This window comes from Prionailurus viverrinus, chromosome C1 (genome assembly GCF_022837055.1).
Source record: "Prionailurus viverrinus isolate Anna chromosome C1, UM_Priviv_1.0, whole genome shotgun sequence".
In the NCBI taxonomy this organism is placed as follows: domain Eukaryota; kingdom Metazoa; phylum Chordata; class Mammalia; order Carnivora; family Felidae; genus Prionailurus; species Prionailurus viverrinus.
The window spans coordinates 57,168,069-57,189,551 of NC_062568.1; the positions used below are offsets into that span (position 1 = coordinate 57,168,069).

General features: G+C 36.2%; 1 protein-coding gene across 1 annotated transcript in view; it reads left to right on the forward strand.

Moving 5' to 3' along the window:
- TLK1 (tousled like kinase 1) overlaps positions 1-21,483 on the forward strand; it is a 150,395-nt gene that overhangs the window by 21,453 nt on the left and 107,459 nt on the right. The window lies entirely within an intron of this gene.

Here is a 21,483-nt window from a genome sequence, read left to right on the forward strand (position 1 = left end):
TAATTTTTGCCTATTGTCTTGGTAACCAGCAACCTTGCTTTAATTCTGATAATTTATCTCAACTAGATTGATTTTCTATAAGCATATGGCTTATGAGTGATAAAGTAATATCATCTTTACCAGTCCTAATACTTTTTGGGTTTTTTTTTTTTTTAACCTTGTTGCAGTGACTATAACTGCCAGTACAGTGTTGAATAGATTGGTTATAGTGGGAATTCTTGGGTTGCTCGTAATTTTAGAAGTAGAGAGAGAATGAGTACTTGACAATTTTTCCTTTCTCTGATCAAGGGAGTTCCTTTCTATTACTGGTTTGTTTTTGTTTAAAGCATGAATAGATACTGAGTTTTGTCAAAAGCTTTTTCTGCATCTATTTAGGTAATCATTTTAACTTTTCAGCAGTTTTTTTTTAAAGTGGGGAGTTATTTAATTCCCTTAATTATTTTTTTTTTCAACATTTATTTATTTTTGGGACAGAGAGAGACAGAGCATGAACGGGGGAGGGGCAGAGAGAGAGGGAGACACAGAATCGGAAACAGGCTCCAGGCTCTGAGCCATCAGCCCAGAGCCTCACGCGGGGCTCGAACTCATGGACCGCGAGATCGTGACCTGGCTGAAGTCGGACGTTTAACCGACTGCGCCACCCAGGTGCCCCAATTCCCTTAATTATTAAACCAACCTTGTATTCCTGGACTAAATCCAATTTAACTGTGAGTTGTTATTATTTTTTATGTGAATCATTTAAACCAATTTTTCGTTTAGTATTTTTGCACCTATGTACACGAACGAGATAGGTCTGAAACTTTCCTTTCTTATAATTTTCTTGTCGGATTTTGTACCAAGGTAACACCCATCTTCATAAAAATGAATTGGGAAGTGCTTTTTCTTTTACCACTATTTTAAGAATTTGTGTAAGAAGGGTATTAAAGCTTCTTTAAATATTTGGTAGAAAGTCACTGAGGAAGCTTTCTAGGCCTGGAGTTTTCTCTGGAGAAGTTGTAAATAATGACTTCAGTTTCTATAATGTCATAGTACTCTTTAGAGTTTCAGTTTTCATATCAGTTTTGGTAAATTGTATTTTCTAGTATTGCCTACATTTTATTTAAAATTTCAAATGTGTATGCATAAAATTGTAAATAGTATTCCCTTGTGATCTTTCTGTGTTTAATATCTATAATGATGTCTTCTTTTCATTCCAGATAGTTACTGTGTCCTGTCTCTTTTTTTTTTGATCCCTCTTACTAGGTTATTCATCGTCTCGTGGAGCCAACTTTTAGCATTCATCCTTTCTCTTTAATGTTTGTTTTCTGTTTGATTGATTTCTATTCTGATTTTTGTTTCTTTTTTTGACTTTCTTTGGGCTTAATTTGCTGTTCTTTTTCTAGATTTCTGTGACAAATGCTTAGTTCTTGGATTTTTACCCCTCCTCCCCACCTCCCAGGTGTTTGAGGTTATCAAGTTACCTAAGCATGGGTTTGGCTTTTGTTCTCTGATTTTTTTTTTTTTTTTTTTTGCCTTCTCTCCAAAATTGAGATGAAATTCACATAACGTACAATTAACCATTTTATTTATTTTTTATTTTTAAGTTTTTAAAAAAAGTTTATTTTTGAGAGAGAGAGAGACAGATCGCAAGTAGGGGAGGGTCAGAGAGAGAGGGAGACACAGAATCTGATGCAGTCTCTAGGCTCTGAGCTGTCAGCACAGAGCCTGATGCTGGGCTGGAACTCATGAGCATTGAGATCATGACCTGAGCCGAAATCAGATGCTTAACCGCAGAGCCAGCCGGCTGCCCCCAAAATTAACCATTTTAACTTACTCCCCCAGGTTTTGATATATGTTATGTATGTATGTGTATGTATTTCATTCAGCTGAAAACATTCTACAGTTTCCATCATTTCTCTTGATCCTTGGATTATTCAGAAATACAGTTGATCCTTGAACTATGTAGGGGTTTGGGGAACCAACCCCTGCTACAGTTGAAAATCTGCCTATAACTTTTGACTCCCCAGAAACTTAATTACTGTTAGCTTACTGTTGGCTGGAAGCCTTAACAATAACACAAATAGTTGATTAGCACATATTTTGTAGAAGTATTATATACTTTAAGTGGCTTTTTCTGGTTTCTGACCTAGCTCTACTGTAGTCAGAACTAAATTTGTAAGATTTCAGTTCTTTAAAATTTGAGACTTGCTTTATGACCTATGGTCTTGGTAAATATTCCTTGTATAGGAGCTCCCAAAATTTTGGAGGCTATAGTTGTTAGATGCGGTAAAATATGTGTATCAGTTAAGTCAAATTTGTTTCTTTTTAAAATTATCATTACTTGTTTTGATTGCTTGCTCTTATTAAGGACAGGTTTATTTTATTTTTAAAAACATGTTTTTAAAGCTTTATTTACTTTGAGAGAGAGTGAGCATTTATTTATTTTGAGAGAGAGGCTCTGTGCTTGTGCCCAGCCTGACTCTGGGCTTGATCATGACCTGAGCTGAAATGAAGAGTCAGATTCTTAACCAACTGAGCCACCCAGGCACCCCCAGAACAGGTTTAAAGTGAGTGTAAAGGTTTAAAATGTCCCAAAATGATTGTAGATTTGTCTCTCTGTATAGTTTGTCATTTTTTTGTATTATGTATTTATATATTTTTTTGTTACAGATGTTTACAAATTAAGGATTTTTTTTATGTCCCTGGTGAATCATATCTTTAATCATCATGAAATATTTCTCTTTATCTCATTTTTTAAAAAAAATTTTTTTTAATGTTTATTTATTTTTGAGACAGAAAGAGACAGAGCATGCACAGGGGATGGTCCGAGAGAGAGGGAGACACAGAATCCGAAGCAGGCTCCAGGCTCTGAGCTGTCAGCACAAAGCTCGACGCGGGGCTCGAACTCACAGACCGTGAGATCATGACCTGAGCCGAAGTCGGACGCTTAACCGACTGAGCCACCCAGGCGCCCCTCTCTTTATCTCTTGTAATGTGTTTTGCCTAGTGTATTTTATGTAGTGTATTTTATCCAGTGTAAAGACAGATAACACTAGCTTTCAGTTACTGAATGTTTGAATGGTAAATCTTTTTCCATGCTTTTACTTTCAACTTATTCATATTTTAGCTGTCTCTTGTAAGTAGCGTACATTCTTTAAAAAATAACTAGTTTGATTTGACCGTGTTTGTTTTAATTGTAATGTTGGGTAAATTTACATTTAATATACTTACTGATATATTTGGGTTTAAATTGATATATTTAATTCTGTTTATTCCTTGTTTGTTTGAACTTTCTTTTGGATTGTTATTATTTTTAATTTCAGACAGTTCCCCACAGGTGGCTTAATGGTTATATCCTAATTTTTTTAATTTATTTTTTTCTTAAAAAAATTTTTTTTTTTTTAATTTTTTTTTCAACGTTTATTTATTTTTGGGACAGAGAGAGACAGAGCATGAACGGGGGAGGGGCAGAGAGAGAGGGAGACACAGAATCTGAAACAGGCTCCAGGCTCTGAGCCATCAGCCCAGAGCCTGACGCGGGGCTCGAACTCCCGGACCGCGAGATCGTGACCTGGCTGAAGTCGGACGTTTAACCGACTGCGCCACCCAGGCGCCCCTTAAAAAAATTTTTTTTTACATTTATTTATTTTTGAGAGACAGAGTGAGACAAAGTGAGAGTGGGGGAGGGGCAGAGAGAGAGACACAGAATCCGAAACAGGCTCCAGGATCTGAGCTGTCAGCACAGAGCCCGACGTGGGGCTTGAACCCACAGACTGTGAGATCATGACCTGAGCCAAAGTCAGATGCTCAACTGACTGAGCCACCCAGGCGCCCCATCCTAATTTTTTTTTTTAGTGGCTATCCCAGAAATTAAAATATACCTCCTTGGGGCACCTGGGTGGCTCAGTCAGTTAAGTGTCCAACTTTGGTTCAGGTCGTGAACTCACGGTTTGTGGGTTCAAGCCCCCCTCATTGGGGCTCTGTACTGGCAGTATGGAGCCTGCTTGGGATTCTCTCTCCCTCTCTTTCTGCTCCCCCCCTGCCCCCCGGCTTGTACTGTCTCTCTCTCAAAAATTAAAATAAACTTAACATATATACATACCTCCTTGAGTTAGTAAAGTGCAGTGTAAGTATTTTTTCCTTTTCCTGGTCAATGCAACAACTTTGGAAAAATGAATTGTACATTTCCCTCTTCTGAATTATATACTATTATTACTGCATAGTTTGGTTCTACATGTATTTTAGCCATCCATAAGATATTAGTGTTTTATATAGTGATGTTGCATTTACTTTTTTTTTTTAGGCTGAGTTGATTTTCTGTTTGCCTGAAGAATGCTCTTTAGTGTTTACTCTATTTGGGCCTATCTGGTGTGGAATTCTCTGTTACTGCTTATCCCATAAGTCTTTTCCCCATCTTTATTCTTGAAAAGTTTTTGTTTTGACAGGACATCAAATCTAGATAGGTAGTTCTTTTCATTCATTCAGCTCATTGTGTGTTATCCAGTCGAGACCTGATTTCCATTGTTTTGTTCTAAAGTCAGCTATCAGTCTTATTGTTGCTCCTTTGATGGTAATCTAGTTTGCAGCTTCTGGTTGCTTTCCAGGTTTTGGGGGGACCGGGCGGTATTTTTGGCTTTAGGCAGTTTTACCATGATGTGTCTAGGTATGCTTTTCTTTTCATCTCCTTGGTGTGTGTAGGACTTCTTAGATCTGTGACTTGTGGCTGTACTATCCAGTGCGCCACTACCTATATGTGGTTATTTATTTATTTATTTTTTAAACTTTTTTTTTTTAACGTTTATTTATTTTTGAGACAGAGAGAGAGAAAGCATGAACGGGGGAGGGTCAGAGAGAGGGAGACACAGAATCTGAAACAGGCTCCAGGCTCTGAGCTGTTAGCACAGAGCCCGACACAGGGCTGGAACTCACGGACTGCGAGATCATGACCTGAGCCGAAGTAGGCCGCTTAACCAACTGAGCCACCCAGGCACCCCTATATGTGGCTATTTAAATGATAAATGATCATTTAAGAAGTTAGAAATTAAGTTCCTCTCTTTTCAAGTACTCAGTAGCTATATGTAATTATTGGCTGCCTTACTGGCAGATGGAAAACCTTTTCTGATGAGGTTTGGGGGTGTTGGTGGGGTGGGAGTGTAAAGATGACCTGTCTTTGGTGCAAAAAGGTAATTTACTAAAGCATGGGGACAGGAGCCTGGGCAGAAAGAGCTGCACTGGGTTTGTGAAGAGTGACTGCTTATATACTGTGGATTTGGGGGAGATAAACTCAAGAGGAAATTTCTTTTTTTTTTTTTTCAATATATGAAATTTATTGTCAAATTGGTTTCCATACAACACCCAGTGCTCATCCCAAAAGGTGCCCTCCTCAATACCCGTCACCCACCCTCCCCTCCCTCCCACCCCCCAAGAGGAAATTTCTTGAAAGGATTTCCATATGCTAAAGAGGATTTAACAGATTACAGGAGGCCTAGCTAATAAGGTTGTTTTTCCCTCTAGCAAAGCATTATAATTAAGGTAGTAGAGAGTTCTTGGAGATGAGGCCATTGATAGATATGTGTAAACTGATGGAACTTCTATCAGTTTAACCAATTGTTTTCTGTCCTTTTCCCTTGTTCTTGGGCAGCCAGGAGTACCTGAGGAATATCACACATATCCCATTTTTAGTGGGGGAGGGGAGTGGTTTGTGGGGTGTCAGCTTGCCTTATGCTCCCTCATCACATCACTGCAGAATATTTTGTTGGACAGCATGGTTGAGGGCTTTTATAAGTTTTGGGAAATTTTTAGCCCATACCATTTCTTTTTTTTTTTATTTTTTTTTATTTAAAAAAAAATTTTTTTTTTTCAATGTTTATTTATTTTTGGGACAGAGAGAGACAGAGCATGAATGGGGGAGGGGCAGAGAGAGGGAAACAGGCTCCAGGCTCTGAGCCATCAGCCCAGAGCCTGACGCGGGGCTCGAACTCATGGACCGCGAGATCGTGACCTGGCTGAAGTCGGACGTTTAACCGACTGCGCCACCCAGGTGCCCCCAGCCCATACCATTTCAAATAGTTCTTCTGCCCTGTCATCTTCTCTCCTTCTGGAACTGTAGTTATACATGGATTAGATTTTCTTACTGTGTGCCTTACATTTCTTATGCCTTTTTCTGTATTTCATCTTTTTATTTCTAATGTACATTTTAAAAGGTATATTTTTCTGGGGTGCCTGGGTGGCTTAGTTAGTTGAGCGTCCGACTTCGGCTCAGGTCATGATCTCACGGTTTGTGGGTTCGAGCCCTGGGTCAGGCTGTGTGCTGACAGCTTGGAACCTGAAGCCTATTTCAGATTCTTTGTTTCCCTCTCTCTCTGCTCCTCCCCCACTTTCACTCTGTGTCTCTCTCTCTCAAGAATAAATAAGCATTAAAAAAAAAATAAAAGGTATATTTTTCTGAGATACCTTCTATCATTAATTCTCTAAGCTATGTTTAATATGTGTCAAACTCATCTGCTGAATTCTTAACTTAGGTCCTTTTACTGTTCTAGAAATCAGTTTGGTTCTCTTTTTAGTTTCAGGTTCTCTGTCAAAGTTCTCAGTCTTACTTTTCAGTGTAATTATTTGGAAGTCTGTGTCTGGTAACTTTATTATCTAGATCCCTTTGAGTCTTGTTCCATGTTTTATTTGCTTTTCAGTCATGTGTTATTTTCTTGGGTTTCTTTTTTGTTGTTTTATTTTTTAATTGCATTCGGTACATTTTTAATGAAAAACCATAGAGATAATTTGGGGCCTAGAATAATGGCAGTCTTCTGTGACAGAGGATTTACATTAATTTTGGCAGAAATACAGGGACACTGTAAAATCTCAGATTCTCTTGATCTACTTTTAAGGATTGAGATTAGAAGCTCGGCTTTAATCCTATTCACTCTTGCTCCAAGATTGGGATCCCAGTGCAGTGTTTGGGGGAGGCTCTGGATTTCATCTTTTTTTTTTTTTTTTTTTTTGCCTGGCTGGCCCAGTGATATTGCCAAAGTTTTGCTTAGCATCTCAGCTTCTAAGTCACTAGTTCTAGAATCAGCAGATGCTTCTACAGGTAGGGGAAGCTTGGTATATCAGACTCCACTCTCTGGAGTTTCTTTTCTTGAACTTGGCCCCATGATTCTTCATTACCTGATATCTCTTAGTAGACTTAAAAAAAAAAAAAAAAAAGAATTAGTACAACTTTTCAAGTTTCCTGAGCCAGAAGATTGGTCTGATTTACCTAATCACCATTACTAGAAGTAGAAACTTCTTGTTTGCTCTTATTTATTTTTTTAAGTGTATTTATTTTAAGAGAGAGTGTTTGCCATGTGAGTGGGTGAGGGGCAGAGAGAAGGAGAAAAGAGAATCCCAAGCAGGCTCCACACTCCTTGCAGAGCCCAATGCGGGGCTCAACCTGGGGCTGAAACTCACAGACTGAGTTCATGCATGACCTCAGTGATAAAGTTGGAAGCTCAATTGACTGAGCTATCCAGGTGCCCCTGCTTTTATTTTTAATATTTCAATTGGCTTGAAAATTTTGGGTGAATCTGAAATATTTTTCATCCTCTCAGTAGTAATAATGAATGTATAGTTAAGTAAATGATATCTGCGACTACTTTTTCCTTTTACTATGACAGGACAATCTATTGATGAACAAATCCTACCTCTCCAATGCAGCTTTCTCTCTCTCTCTGTCTCCCTCTGTCTCTCTCTCTTTTTAATGTTTATTTATTTTTGAGGGAGAGACAGTGTGAATGGGGGAGGTTAGAGAGAGAGAGACACACACAGAATCTGAAGCACGCTCCAGGCTCTGAGCTGCCAGCACACAGCCAGACTCAGGGCTCGAGCCCATGAACCCTAAGATTATGACCTAAGCTGAAGTTGGGCACTTAACTGACGAGCCATCCAGGTGCGCCCCCCCCCCCCATCATTGTTTTTAAAGTACATGAACAGCAATTTGGGAAGATGAAGTACATATAATATGACTAAAAAAGACACAGGATTGATTTTATGCATCATATAGAATTATTCGTGTGAGCACAGTCTTCTTTTAGGCCCAGTGACTTACAATACTGCTGATTGTATAAGTGATCCATGGTATGGATGAATTTTTAAATGTCTAAAAGGTCAGTGAAACCAGTTTTTCCTCATCCTTTGTACTTGTTTGTATATTGAACTGGGCTTTATTTTGTACCTATTCTTCCTTCCTGCTACCCCATACTGTTTGCTAATGATAATGGAACCATTGCCCATAAAATAGGTAACTGGGCCTTAGTGTTTATTGTCAGGTGACTAGATAAGTGAGACCTGCAGGAAGAAACTCACTGTTGTCGCTAAAACACGCCAAATTCAGTGTCTTCAAAAAGGAACTCGTGATCTGTTTCCCCAAACCAGTTCCGTTTATAGTTACTTACTGTTACTGCCAATTATCCATGTGTAAACCAGAAACATTCCCCTTTCCCTTACTTTTCACATTCAGTCTACTACCAAGTCCTGTTTTTTTTTTTCATCTCCTGGGTACCTTTCTGATGTTCTGTGACACTAGTTCAGTCTAGTGCCTCTTACCTGGATCACTATAGTGGACTTCTAACTGGTGTCCATGAATCCACCCTGGAATCTCTAATTAGGAAGAAACATAGAAACTGTAATACTTTCCAAGTGACAGTATTTAATATTCTACCTGGCTAAAGTAACTTTTTTATTATGTTGATTTTCTTATTGAGTTATGTGAAACTGTAGTTCTTTGGCTTTCTAAATAAGGTGTCTTCATGTTACTGACTGTCTGTTATATGCCAGGAGGAGTATTGCATTTGTCTTCATGCCAGTAGGTTACATGGTTGTTTTCATTTTATGAATGAGGAAACTGAGGCTGAGAATTACTAAAGCAGTAGAGCTGAAATACTGATTTGGTTGTCTTTTAGACCAGGTTTCTTAAGTTTGAAATTTTGGGGATGCCTGAGAATATCCATTTATTCATTCAAGAAATATTTATTGAGAGTCTCTATGTGGTAGGGCATTCTTTTAGGCACCTTGATATTTTAGTAAACAAACTCCCCCAAGTTCCTATTTTTTTGGAACTTATCTTCTAGTAAGAGGAGATATGCCAGCTCGTTGATAAAGCTGCAGACTCAGAATGACTGTTTGCCAGGGAGTTTCAGAACTACAGTGTTTCCCTGTCTTAGCAGGGGAAGGGCGATTTGTGAAATTTAACTTTACTTGGGGTTCTCCATAACTTCAAATGGCGGGGTAGTCTCTAGTTTTTACTTAGGGCTATGAACATGGTGTCAGCCTGTTTTAGAGTGGTCAAGTAGGCTGAAGGGGCTTCACATACTATGTCAGGTGTCCCCAAGGCCACTTCTATTTCAGAGATTAGTTAGAAAGGCTAGTGGGCTCAGCATATAGTTGTACTCATCTTTGATGTGCATTATAATAACATAGTGAAGATACATAGCTGGATCTTAAGGGAAAATACATAGGCAGGAGTAGAGGAATCCATATGGAGGCTTCCTTAAGTTCTCTCCCTCACTAGAGGGGGCACGCAGAGTACACACTCTTCCCCCATGAGCGTGCAGCAACAAGTGTGCAGTGTGCCTATCTGGGGAAGTTCACTAGAGACTCTGCTTTCAAGGTTTTTATTGGGGATACCTTCTTCCTACCATATACCAACCACATTGTTTCCACGACCAGTTCAGGCACTGGTCAGGCACATAATTCCTATCAATTATGGAAAGGTGGGAATTTCTTGGCAGCAGGCCTTTCTAAAGATCGCATCCTTATGCTTGGTTAACTCATTTCTGCAGTTACCTTTTGACTCTGGATGGAGATTGCTGAGGTGGATCTGGGAGAGATAAATGAATACTTACATAGTAGTTTTCCTACTACGCCTTGGGAGTCATTGTTTTAAGGAAATAATTCTAATCCAAACAAAGCATTTTAGGTAGAAGGATGTTTGTTGCAGCACTGTTTTCAATAGCAAGAAATTAGAAAACGCTTGAATCACCAGTGGTAGAGAAATAATTAAATATATTACTGTACATCCATTTAATGGAATGTTAGGTAGTCATGAAATAATGTTCATGAAAACATGTCATAATGTGGAAAATTGCTTTTGTAAGAACAGCAGATACAAAATAGTAATTAGTGTAGAATCTTGACAGTGATGGCTACCAGATTCTGCTTTTAGTTCTGAAATTTGTGAAGAGAAGATAAATTCCTTCATAGGAATGCAGGAAAATATAAAAAATTGTTAATTTTTTGTTATGGAAACATCTTTTAATTTATCGAAGTAGGATGAATATTGCAATGAACCTTAACATACCCATCACACAGTTTGACAATCATCAGTTTTGATACAAAAGTTTAAGTTGCTTGTAGGAAATTTAAATAAATTTCATTAAAACATGTATACTGCATAGGGTAGTAGCATTAATATGCAATAAAATTAAATACATAAATTTATAATTTATCTGAAGCTTTTTTTATGGCAAAGAACTGCAACTGCCATTTTCATTATTAATGTTATTAATTGGGTTTATTTGGGGGAAAGATTTTTCAAAAACAAAATAGTTTTTTGGTGGTCGGGGGTGGGGGTTGGGATAACTCTGTGATTTTCTAGATATATGACTATAGATAAGGAAAATCAAACCCAAACTGAGAATTGAATGGGTGGAGGCTATAGAAGTGTCTCATTTAGCAGCACTTCAAAAATGATAATTTTATTATATCATTACTTTTAGGGTCTTTTGCAAATGGTTGATATTATGAACGTGGAAACATTTTTGAATGCCAGGGGCTACTATGAAGTATAATGTTAGTTGTTGGATAAAAAGTATATAGAAAAAAGACTGGGAGAAAATAAACATGAATGGTGTTGACTTTGGTTATCTTTGGGTAGTAGGATTATGGGTGGGAATTTTAGGCTCCAATTTATTTACATTTTTGTGTTTTTCTTTATTGTTGGTAATTTGGGGTTCGTGACCAGTGGTAAAAAAGGAAAGGAGTGAAATTGCTTCTTGTCCTTATTTTATAAAGATAATGTCCTTTTTTTCATAAGGCAGATAGCTTGATATTGGGAAATGTTAAGTCAGAAAATTGGTATAATAGAAAGAAAACTTGGTATAAGTCAGAGGTTTTAAATGTATAGATTTGCTGGAACATTATGGTGTAAAATTTGAGGGCCAAAGCTTCAGATAAATTATAAACTTATATATTTATTTAATTTCATTGCATATTAATGCTACCTTGTAAGCCTTATACTTAATAAGGCTTTGTATGTATCACTCTGTTTTGGCAGCTTTGAGATAATACACAAGTAAAAGATGTATGAGAATGATGTGACCCATAGTTTCTTTGAATCACTGAAAACTGAAAAATGGCTGTCATAATCATTTGTAAAGATACGAGGGGATTGATTATACTTTAGGCCATTCAGGTCATCGAGTACATAGGTTGAACTGTATGAACCCATTTTGTAGATATATATACACATATAAAAATACATTTATGTGTCTGTGTATATATACACTCATTTAATTTGCATAAGAATTCTGTGAAGTAGGCTGTGTTATTACCAGGATTTTAGGACAGAGCTGGGATTTGAACTCAGTCTGATTAAACCCATGTTCTTAACCCTAAAGCTGTATTGCTACAATAAATTTCCACAGAAATCCATTTTAGGAGTCTTGTTGAGGATATGATAGAGATGATGTTGGTAAAATAATACTTATGTTGAAATCACTGTGTAAACATTAAGATATTTTATCCTTATTTATTACAATACATTGTTTTAAGAAGTGTTTTAATGGGTAGGTAGTGCTCAACTTGGACTTCTTATGTAGAGTGAATGCAACTTCCTTCCTTGTCAGAGATTTATTTCCCTGATGCACATGGACCATATGAAGTAACTTTCAGTAGCCCTTCTTTCACTCTGCCTTGTTGGGATAGAACAGACCAAAAAGGAGTAGTGTGGGGCAGTAAATCATCACTGTCCTTTTGAAGGTATATCAAAATGGTTACCTCTGAGGAGTGGGATTTTGGGAGACGGGGAGTATTGGGCCTTTCAGTTTTAGTTTTCTGTATCATTGCATCCAGCATGTATTACATTAATAATGGGAAAAGGCATGAAACTAAAAAAGATTCTTAAGTAATTAGTACTTAGGTTGGGGATAGGATACCAGTTTACTTTGTGGTAGTAAGAAGAAAGTGAACTAGGTCAAGTCTCAGCCAAATGCCTATTTTGGAGACTTCTCAGAAAACATTCCTTTTTACATGTGCAAGCACATGGTTTTGTCTCTTTCTTTCCCCCCTCTTCCTTTCCCGTTCTATCTCTCTCTCTCTCACACACACACACACCACACACCACACATACCATACTCTTACTGCTCTTTTGGGATAGGGGTGCTTAGCTGAGTGGGTTTAAGTTCTAACAAAAGGTAATATGACTTATCTCTCAGCGTCTCAATGTTATCTTTAAAATGAGAACTATATGTTAAAATAGAGAGAAATAGCCTAATATAAAAATACATTTATGTGTCTGTGTATATATACACACATTTATATGTATATGCATGTGTGTACATGAGAGAGATTGGTTTTAAAAACAGCAAGTAATTATAAACATGAAGGTAGAGGAATAGGAGTTATATTACTTTGACATTAACAGAAGAAATTTAGGCACTGAAGTACATGTCGTTTTACATACCAGAAATTCTAACCTCAGGGAGAAAGCTAGAAGGGAGCGTGCGTGCGTGCGTGTGTGTGTGTGTGTGTGTGTGTGTGTGTGTAAAATAGGTCAATCTTCAGTAAGCAGTTGTATTGTAGCATACATATATGCTCACACTTTATTGAATACTTACTAAGTGACAGATTTAGTTTAAAACTCTGCATATACACTTGTTTTACTCTAACAACTAACTCTAACTATTATCCATTTTACCTGTAAAAAAAGTTAAAACATGGTTAAGGAACTTGGCCATATTTATACAACCTGTCTGTGTGTTCATTTTTGTTGGGGAAAAAAAGCTGTCAGACATTATTTTTTAAAAATCTTTATTGATTTATTTTGAGAGAGTGCTCGTGCGTGCACATGCAAATGGGGGAGGAGCAGAGAGAGAAGGAGAGAGAGAATCCAAAGCAGCCTCTGCGCTGTCAGAGTAGAGAGGCTCAGAGTCACAAAACATGAGATCATGACCTGAGCCGAAATTGAGAGTCAGATGCTTAACTGACTGAGCTACCCAGGCTCCCTGTTTTTTTAATTTGTAAGAGTAAAATTGAAATTAAATTATTACTCGTTTTCTAAGGTCGTGATAGGATAGAGAAGCAAAAACTAGAACTCTCTGCTTTACCCCTGATGTAATCTATATTTCCTTTTCTGAATAATTTGGTCTCAGTATGTCTGAATTCTTTGCTGTAAGGGTTACAACAAAACTGTTTAAAATGACTAAGTATCTTAAAGATAAGCTGAGGTATTAATCTGACTTGGAGTATGATTCTAGATCAGACTTGTCTTCTCTTTAACCACAGGCTTGTATAATTAAATGTGTGCTCTAGATTGAGGAACTTGACTTTCTATGCTTACTCTTTAAGTCATTCTACATGAAATATTTGGTGTGAGTATATTTATGTATATGTGTACAGTACATATGTATTTGTGTAGGTAGATGGATAAATGTGTATGGCTCAGAAATAGTTCCATGAAACAGAATAAAATACAAAAACAGACCCATGGTTATGTGAGAATATGATAGATGACCAGAAAAATATTTCAAATCACTGGGAGAGGTTGCATTTCTGAGAAGTTGTGTAACATTTTCTTTTGGAAAAAATTCTAGTGATAGTTAAACTCTAAATGGATTAAAATTTCAAATGCTAATATTTAAAATCATTAGAAAAAATGTGGGAGATGTTTTTATTAGATTCATGGGGGGGAAAAAGTTATGAAGGAAATTGGGCTACTTTTATGATAGCTATTTAACATGTTGATTTAACTACCAAAAAATTAGGATATTTAGTTTTATTTATTTGTTTATTTGATTTTTTTAAATGTTTATTTGTTTTTGAGAGGGAGAGAGAGACAGAGCTTGAGAGGGAGAGAGAGACAGAGCCTGAGTGTGGGGGACAGGAGGGAGCAGAGAGAGAGGGGGACACGGAATCTGAAGCAGTCTCTAGGCTCTGAGCTGTCAGCACAGAGCCCGACATGGGGCTCAAACTCACAAACCACGAGATCATGACCTGAGCCAAAGTCAGTCGCTTAACCAGTGGATCCATGCAGGTGCCCCAGGATATTTGGTTTTAAATTGGAAATCAAGCCATGGAATAAATGTTGAAATGCAATATACTCAACAAAAATTATAGCTATGTTCACTAAATATGTGAAAGAAAATACTGTATATGAAAATAGATATATTCTATCAACCATGTTCAAATGGTATTTAGGGGCACCTGGGTGGTTGGTAAGAGTCTGACTTTTGATTTGGGCTCAGTCACGATCTCAGTGTTCCTGAGTTAGAGCCTTGCATCGGGCTCTGCGTTGACAGTGTGGAGCCTGCTTGGGATGCTGTCTCCCCTTCTTTATTCCTCCCCTGCACATACATGTACGCACGCTTGCACTCTCTCAGCAAGAAAGAAATAAACATTAAAAAAAAAATAAAACGGATGTTTAAAGACAAGAGTTGGAGGTAATTCTGGAGTGTTGAACAGTGTAGATTTCTTAAATTCTTTTTGTGTCCTAAATTTTCAAATGCATTAAAAAACTAATGAAAAGGAATGATTTAAATGGAATATTTTATCTTGTGAAAATAATTTCTAACTTTATCATAGTGTTTCTGTTTTTAATCAGAGTTCTTTGCCTTATCAGACATAATGTGAAAAGTATTAATAGAACAAAGACCTTAACTGTTCTGTATAAATCAGCTTATCAGATGAAATATAAAAAGTAACAATTAAAATCTGGAATGAATTAAAATATTTTCAGACTTCAGGAAGTTTTAAATTTAAAAATGTGAGGCAATGGCTCAGTAGCAGCTGAATCTATTAGGAAGGTCTAAGTGAACCAACTCATTTCCTTTACTTTTTAGTAACTAGTATTAACCTTTTGAAAACATGCTTTCTAGATACCGTGATTTTGTTTTGACTATCTGCCAAGAAAGATGAAGTCTTAAGGTAATTAAAAATGATACAATAAAAGGTAGATTCCTTGTTATAAAAAAGGTGATAGAATTATAAAGTAATGCTGACTAACCAGAACTAATACTGTGTCCAAATACATCCTTTTTTTTTAGACTGGTCACCTTGGGAGACTATAGTTTTATAAAAAGTAAAATTTATTGAGTGAGAGTGTGTGTGTGTGTGTGTGTGTGTGTGTGTGTGAGAGAGAGAGAGAGAGAGAGAGAGAGAGAGAAATGTTTATTAGAAGGGGCCATGACAAACTGTGTAAAATTGTGGCTTTCATTTATGTTTCCCTAAAATTTTTCTTTATAGAATGGGATGTGATTTCTAATTCAGGTAGTGATATCTTGTTATGTTTTTTATGTGAAATTTTGGGTTTATAATAAATTTTATTGAGTAGTAAGAATAGTAGCATAATTATGAGTCATGTGGTTCTATTTAGAGACAGGTTTTCTTTAAGGATGGTATGGTCTTTATAGTGGCTTTTGTTTCTTTTTCAAAAGTATAAACATTTATCATATAATAAAGAGTTTAATGGATTATAGTGAAATTACATATTCTTCAGAAAATTGCACCTCTTGTAATTAGGACCAAATTTTTGGATAAGTGTCAGAAGTGATAGTTTGAGTCCATAAAAGATTAAAATCTTTGAAATGTACTTGCTATAACAAGTCTGCATACTGCCTATTTTTGCATGGTTAAAAAAATTGAAAGAATAATACTTTGTGACATGTGAAATTCAAATTTTAGTGTCCATAAATAAAGTTTTATTGGAACACAGCTGTTTTTGCATTTTAATGGCAGAGCTGAGTAGTTGTGACAGAGACCCTGTGTGGCATTCTCAGCGCTTCATACAGCTCTTGGTGCACTACAAATTTCAGTGCTGCAGTTATAGCTTGATGGTGTTTTGAGTGCCATGTGTATTGCCAGCCTGCGATATTTCTTTTATTTTTTTTATACCAGTGCATATCTATCATGTCAAAACAAGAAAGGAAAGAAAAATGGACTATGAGTGGCATACTTTTAAGGCACAGTGGAGTGTGTATTATTTTGTTGAATCAGAGAGCAAAACATTTTTTTTTTTATTATGCAGTGACACTGTAGCTGTTAGAGAAGAATATATGTTGACATTATTAGACTAAGCATACACCACACTTCTCAACTCTCCATTTTCTCTTTATTTCTATATTTCTTTTTTTTCAACCCTCAATTTTCTTAAAGTAACAGTCAATTTAAAATGGAATATCTTATCACAGCATAATTTCTTCATAAAAATAAAAATTGAAAATGAGACTGCCACCAAAATAAGTTTCCAAGTGGTTCATTTGTTAGCCAAGCAAGGAAAGCCATTTACTGATGGTGAGTTAATTAAATTGTGTTTGATTGTAGCAAAGAAATGTGTCCGGGGGGGGGGGGGGGCGGACAAAAACTTGTTTTAGACCATAGATTTTTTGGGGCAAGAACACTTGATTTAAGAATTGACGACATTTGAAGTAACATTAATAGTGTATTAAAAAAACAAGGCAAGTGGGGCGCCTGGGTGGCTCATTTGGTTAAGTGTCCGACTTCAGCTCAGGTCATGATCTCATGGTTTGTGGGTTCAAGCCCCGCATCGGGCTCTGTGCTGACAGCTCAGAACCTGGAGCCTGCTTCAGATTCTGTGTCTTTTTCCCGCTCATGCTCTGTCTCTCTCTCTCTCTCTCTCTCTCTCTCAAAAATAAACATTAAAAAAAACAACAACAACAAGGCAAGTAATTTATAATGGTTTTCCTTGGCTCTTAATGAGTGAACAGATGTTATTGAGACTATTCAGTTGTTGTTTATTCAAGGTGTCCATGCCAGATTTGAAGTGGCAGAACAGTTAACCTCTGTGAATAGTCTGTGGAGAGCAACTACAGACATTAGAATATTTTGAAGTTGAGAAAACACTTAAGTACGATCTGAAGTGGAATCCGCTAAGATGTGCTACAACTGATGGTGGTAAAAATATGTGTGGAACAGAAAAAGGCTTAGTTGGACAACTTTACAAGGCTTGTACAAATGTGAGAGGTTCAAAGCTATGGTTATTTGTTGTGTTATTTATCAGTAGGTACTTTGCAGAAAATAATTTGAATTCATTCTGTGTTCTTGAATCAGTTTGTCAGTGGTGAACTTCATTTGCTGTCATGGATTTAACTAGCATCAGCTGCCTGAATTTTTGTTAGACATAGAGAAGCTGAATATCTTGACTGGCTTATTAGCAGTGGTAAATTTTTTTGCAATTTTTTGAGTTTAGGACTGAGATTGAAATTTTTCTGAATGAAGCAGATGGCCTTTAACCACTAGTCAAATACTGATTGGCTTTGAAATTAGCTTTTTCTGGAGATTGGGAAATATTTTTAAATAAATCAGACCTAAAATTATGAGGCAAAATAGTGCTTTCATGTGAAATTTAGCTGCAGTAAAGTCATTTCAGTGGGAACTGATGTTTGAAATCACAAGTAACATCAAGCTGCTTTATACATTTCTTATATTGTCAAAGTGAGATCTTCATTCCCATATGAATTTGCATGAATATATTTTTCATCATAAAATACAGCTCCAGCAGCATTTTTCAGACATTGATGCAAGTGCAAAGAAAGTTTCCTTATCTCAAAATCCACTTAATTGTGCATTTGAGGAACTTCTACCTAACCTTCAATTGGAAATGATTAATCTGTAGTGTAATAACACATTGAAAGGTAAATATCAAAGGAAGAATCCAAGAGACTTCTGTAGCTGCCTTCAAAGTAATGAATATACTCAATTAAAATCATATGCTTGTGGGTTGATTTCAGTATTTAGCAGTACCTATGCGTCAAAACAACAACAACAACAACAACAACAACAACAACAAAACAGTTCAAAGATAAACACAAAACCTGATCAACATTATCAGTTGAGTATTTGCAATAAATTTTGATGATTGGAAACTCAAATTAAGTAAAATGTTACCACTCCCCAATGCCATTATTTTTCATTCACTGACTTCTATTTTATAACATTAAAAAGTATCATACTGTTATTATTATATCCTGAATTTATCAGTAAAAAGTTTGTAGTAAGTTTTTCTCTCTCATGTAAGTATCTACATGATTTTGCCTATTGTCCTGCAAAGACTGAAATACTTATGATTGGGCCCTTTTCAGAAAAGTTTGAGAACCCAGATTCTAAAGTAGTGCTTCTCAAACATGAGTGCACATAATAATTACCTCAGGGTCTTGTTAAAATGCAGATTCTGATTTGGTAGGTTTGGTATGGGACCTAAGATATTGCATTTCTTATAAGCATCTGAGGTGAGAATAGATGCTACTGGTCATTGACTGCATTTTGGGAAACAAGGCTTTAGTATTCAAGGTTACATTTTTATTTAGATAAGTACACTAATATTTGTTATGCATCTATTATTTGTTATGAATTATACCAGGGGTTCTTGCATATATTGCTATTAAAATGTCATAAAAACTTGTTAGGAGGTGTTAAGGACTATAATGAGGTTGGGACCCCTAGTAAGGAGTTTTGGTTAGAAACTAGTTGTTTGTTTGTTTGCTTTTCCTTGAGTGTATAGCTTCCTGTAGGCCTCATGGGGAAGTGTTGAGGTCTAGAGGAAGCTATATATCTAAGAAACAAAAACAATCGGAAACAAAATGCATTATTAGTTGGTCAGGGTCAAAGCAGGGACTTAGGTTCTCATCTTCCTTGCTAAATTTCAGTGGGCCATCAACCCATTACTAAGCCAAAGAGTAGAAATAGTATAGCACATAAATGTTTTGCAAATATTTTCTTCATGTCTCTTGCTTGCCTTTTAATCTTTATGTTAAAATTTGAAGTCCTTTTTATTTATTTTTAAAAAATTATTTGTAAGAATTGTGATAAGGTGTACATAATATAATATTTACCATTTTAACCATTTTTTAGGTGTACAGCTCAGTGCCATTAAGTACATTCACATTGTTGTACCATCATCACCAACATCCATCTCCAGAACTTTTCTGTCTTCCCTAGTTGAAACTCTGTATCCATTGATCACTTAACTCCTCCTTCCACCATGGCCCTCTCCCTCTGGCAACCACCATCTACTTTCTGTGTCTGTGAATTTTACTATTTAGGAACCTCATATAAATGGAATTACATAGTATTTGTCCTTTTGTGTTTGGCTTATTTCACTTAGCATAATGTCTTCAAAGTTTATCTGTGTTGTGACCTCTGTCAAAATTTTCTTCATTTTTAATGCTGAATAATCCATTCTTTGCATATACTACATTTTGTTTATCCATTCATTCATCAGTGGACATGAAGGTTGCATCTACTTTTTGGCTGTTGTGAATAATGCTGCTATGAACATTGATGTACAAAGATCTATTCCAGTTCTTGCTTTCACTTTTGTTGGGTGTATATATACTCAGAAGTGGATTTTCTGGATCATATGGTAATTCTATGTTTAATTTTTTAAGGAACTGCTATATGGTTTTCCATAGTGGCCGCACCAGTTTATATTCCCACTAGCCATGCACAAGGGTTCAAATTTCTCCATATCCTTTGTAATGCTTGCTATTTTCTGTTTTATCGTAATAAGCATCCTAATGCATGTGAAGTGATACTTCATTGTGGTTTTGATTTGCCTTTCCCTAATGATTGATATTGAACCTCTTTTCATGTACTTACTGGCCAGTTGTATTTCTTTGAAGAAATGTTTATTCATATCCTTTGCCCATTTTTAAAATTGGGTTCTTTGTTTTTTGTTGTTGGGCTGTTTGTTTTTTGTTGAGTTGTAGGATTTATTTCTGGATATTAGTCCTTTATGAGGTATATGATTTGCAGATAATTTTCTCCCATTCTGTTGGTTGTTTTTTGGCTTTTTTTGATAGTGTCCTTTGATACACAAAAGTTTTTAATTTTGATGAATTACAACTTACCTATTTTTTCTTTTGTTGCCTGTGCTTTTGGTTTCGTATCTGAGAAATCACTGACAAATCCAAGATCATGGTGCTTTCCCCTGTTTTCTTCTAAGAATCTATAGTTTTAGGTCTGTATATGCAAATGTGAGATCCCTTGGATATCAAGAAGGAATAGGATGAAAGCAAAAATTGAAGGCTTTAGCTTTTTAAACATCATTACCTTTTTGAGTTGAAAGAAAGAAGAGTGGGCAGGAAAGATATATTTAGGTACAGAGATGCAAGTAAACGTGGTAGGATAGTCCTTATCCATCTAGTCTTATGTCCAGATAAAGATGAAAGGTAAGGAAAGGAATTTTAAAAGATAAGATCTATAGGAATAATTGTTAGCCTTTAAGATAGAGGAATGCCAGAGTATGTGGAAGGGGTCTAGAGTAGTTTGAAAATGTCCACATGTGATTTGGGATTCTGATAGTATTTTCCTTGTTCCTTTTGAGAACCACTCATTTATTATTAGTTCTAAGGTTTTATCAGTAGAGAATTGACAGACATAAATAAAAGAATTTTACAAGTTTAATTGCACTTTAGTTAGAGTTTGTGGTGCTTTAGTCTACATACTAACAATTGCATGAGGATGTTAATTTTTCCCCCTTAATTCTTCAGTGATTGTTTAGTAATAGATGTTACTTCAATGATCTTTTTAATATATGTATGTTTTTCATGTACTTGATAGAAACTGAAAACTATTCAATGTCCAAAAAATCTTTGCGATGTGACAGTCAAAAGAATTCTACCCAGTTGAAAATATAGTCAGATATAAGGTATATATAAACAAAATAATTACTAATGTTACTTAGTGTCAAAATTCTGTATAAGCTAAGAATAGGGAGATTTTACTAGGAGGGTGGTGTTTTCAGACTGTGGACCCATGGTCCATTAATGGCTCATGAAATCAATTTAATAGCTCACAACCAGTGTTTTCTCTTTTCTAATAGACAAATAGAAAATAATCGAGTGCACTGCATGTGGTAAGAAGTATTTGTAGAATTTTTTAAAAAGTATAGTTATTTATTTATTTTGAGAGAGAGAGAGAGAGAGAGAGAGAGAGAGAGAGAATGAATGAATGAATATGAATGAATCCCAAGCAGGTGCCACGCTGTCAGTGCAGAGCCTGACGTGGGGCTCGATCTCACAAACTGTGAGAGCATGACCTGAGCTGAGATTGAGTCAGACACTTAACCAACTGAGCCATGTAGGCACCCCCGGAATTTTTCAATATATGTATGTATATGTCTGTGTACTGATGTGTGGAAAATATATTTCTAACTGTGGATTGCAGTCAAAATTGTTGGAAATCCACTGTAGATTGTTTTTGTTAAATGAGTGTGGGACAGGACAAAAATTTTAAAGTCTC